Below are 3,331 nucleotides of genomic sequence, written 5' to 3' on the forward strand. Positions count from 1 at the left end.
CCTCTCCCTCTGCGCTGAGGATACCACACCCCACCCAGCCCGCTCACCGAATTCTGACTTTGAACCCAAAAGTGGTCAGGCGTGTTTGGGGCCAGGCCACAGAGAGCAGGCGCTCTGGCCCTCTCCAGAGCAGCTGTAAGTGGGCGTCAGTGTCCCTGGGGAGGGGACCCCACCTTGGACCGTCCGAGGTGAGGCCAAGCTTTCCAAAGTAGTTTCCAGGGCAGGTAAGAGGCATCCAGTGACCTTGACCCTTCCCCGCGGTCACCTGGGATAGAGGCATTTAAGGTGGGCAGTTTAACGAGGTGATAAATAAGTGAAAATGGCCTGGTAGCCTCTTGAGTTTGAAGCCCCAGCTGAGGCTTTATTTAGAAAGGGAAAATTATGAATAGGTTACTCTCAAGGAATTCTGTTACCAGTAATAACCCTGAATGTTAATTGGTCATTTTGCCTTGTTAAAAGTCTTGCAGACCCCTCCAAGTTCTAAGACGACAAGGGAAAGAATGTTTCTTAGATTTACAGCTGAGAGGGAAATATCATATTACTTTGCATTAGGTTATACATTAGCATATTTGTTGAATTGAATTTTCCACTTTCGCTTTTTAATATCTTTCCAATTCTCAACTAGTCTCTTGAAGTTTACAAAGGGGGGGTGTGAGGATTGGTGATGTGTATGCCACAGATGGAGATGGAAAAGCTGCCCAGAACATGTTGACATTAAAAAAAAATAGTTAACATCCCCCTACACTTTAAAACTATGATATTAGGGACAGAGTATTATGGCAAAAGTTACTCGTAGAACATCTGTTCCTTCCAGCGGGAGGATTTCTTTCCTGCCAAGAATTTATGAATTTTATATAGGAGCTCGATTCAGTTTAGGGATGGAGTAAGGAAGCCAGCCGAAGGAGCCCCCACCTCAGCCTGGAATGCAGGGATATGAAGATGGTTCTTGAAGCCGCTGGTGGGGACATGGCTGAGAATGAAAAGATCTCAAACGGCCACTCCTGGTTTAAAGTGAGTAGAACAGTACGAACGAAGGTCAAGTCCACACAAGATTCCCAGTCACAGGAGGCCTAATCTTTTTTAGAGGAGAAGGGGGAGAGTTTGTTGATGGGATAAAACCTGCCCAAAATCTTATCAGCTCCTTTCAGATGTTCCTTTCATTTTCACCTGGGCCAGATAAGCTGTCTTCCACTCATCTCAAAAACTTCAGTCAGTCCCTTCATCTGCACCCAATAGTCTTTTGCCCCCGTTGCTCAGTGAGCCTGGTGACTGGAAGGGTTATCTTTCTAAAGCCATCAGAGGGGTGCTCTGACACTAAATGGATTGGCGGTTGAAACATTAATGAGTCTCTTTTGACTCAAGGCAAGTTTATCTAAGTGGTTTTCCAATGATCTCTTCTGCAGAGAACTTTCTGCTCTTCAGAAGGTGTGTGGAGAGCACGTTGCATTCTCAAGCAGACCATTTTAGGTTCTTACCCTTTAAGTGGAATGGGCTTTATTTTTTTCTTTTTTACTTACAGGATTTCAGATGAAACATGAAAAAAAAATTCAATCCATTTACATATCAAGAATCTAAATTGTTTCTATTTAACAGCAAGAGAGAAAAAAAAACCCATAAACATTAAGGGTTTAGTACATTTGTTCGAGTTAACAAGTATTAAGCACTTACTGCATGCCAGGCACTTTGTTAGGCATCCGGTCTGATACATGTCACATCTCAGGTAATGATAAGTACCATGGGGGAAAAGCAAGCATATTAGAAGATATAAAACACTGGGGACAGTGGGAGGGCTCTTTTAGTATGGTCAGGGAAGGCTGCTCCAAGGAATTGACATCGGAGTGTCCTTCTAGAACTTTCCCAACACAAATATACCCAAAACACATAAACAGATATATTTTTACCAAGTTCGGTCATATTATATAGGTGTTTCTCCCTCCAGTTAACTTCTCCTGAACATTCTTCTGCATATAAAGAGTGCATGGCTCAAGAGTTGGATAGAATGGGGCAGGGGGGTGGGGAGCATATCTCAGTGGTAGAACACATGCTTAGCATGCACAAGGTCTTGGGTTCAATTCCCAATATCTCTTAATAAATTAAAAAAAGAGAAAAAAACAGGTAGAATCAGGTTTAAATTCCAGCTTTGCTCCTCACTGGTTTTGTGATTCCAAGCAGGTTATCTAAGCTTTCTTTGCCTCAGGTCCCTCATCCTTAAAATGAAGAGAAAGGTGATGCCGGCCTCATACGGTTATTGAGGGGACTAAATGAAATACGTGTAAAATGCTGAGTGTAGGGACAGCGTGTAGTAAACCTTAATAAACGTCAGCCCTCACTATTGTTTACTGGATAATTTTAATGGAGCATGGTAGTGCATTCTAAGGACTTACTTTAACCCATGTCATACTATTGGACAGAAAGAGTTGGATATAAACATAACTCAGACAATATGAACTAAAGGGAGAAAAAGAAAACAACAAAACCCCAATGTAGAAAATGTGCCAAAGCAACACGTTTTTTAGGAGCAACTCTGTCTCCTTCTGCCATCCCTGACACTGAGTCTCGCTCACGCATTAAAAATCTGACCATTTACAGAGAAAGACAAATATCATATATCATTTATATGCGGAACCTAAAAAACAAAAGATACAAATCTTATTTACAAACCAAAAATAGACTCATGGGCGTAGAAAACAAACTACGGTTACAAAGGGGAAAGGGCAGGGGAGGGATAAACTAGGAGTTTGAGATTAACAGATACACATTACAACATATAAAATAGATAAGCAACAAGAACCTACTGTGTAGCACAGGAAACTGTATTCAATTTCTTGTAATAATCCATAATGGGGAATCTGAAAATATATATATATATATATATGTCTGTATACAAATAACTGAATCGCTTTGTTGGACACCTGAAACTAATATTGTAAATCCACTACACTTCAATAAAAAACAAAGTTAAAAAAAAAATCTGTCCATTTACCACCTAGGCTTAAGTTCCAGAACATTTGTGTCTTGCTTAGCAGGTAAATCTCTGGCCTGATGCAGACTGAGGATGAGGGTCTGGACAAGTCTCAGGCTGGAATGAGATTCTACGGCGGCACAACTGTGGGGCGCTTGGGGGCCTCAGCTTCCTCCCTGAGCAAAGGAAACTCCAGGTGAACTGTTTCGTGGAATGCCTTCTGGCTGGGGCTCTCATTTGTTCCTTGAGTCTTAACTAGCTCCCAGCCTGGGCTCCCGTGCTCTGAACAGCCTTCCCTGCTTCAGAGATCTGAAATGTCGCTCTGAGTCACTGGTCCATGCCCTGAGGCACAGAACCAGATCTATTTTA

Source organism: Camelus ferus, chromosome 4, assembly GCF_009834535.1.
Source record: "Camelus ferus isolate YT-003-E chromosome 4, BCGSAC_Cfer_1.0, whole genome shotgun sequence".
Classification (NCBI taxonomy): Eukaryota; Metazoa; Chordata; class Mammalia; order Artiodactyla; family Camelidae; genus Camelus; species Camelus ferus.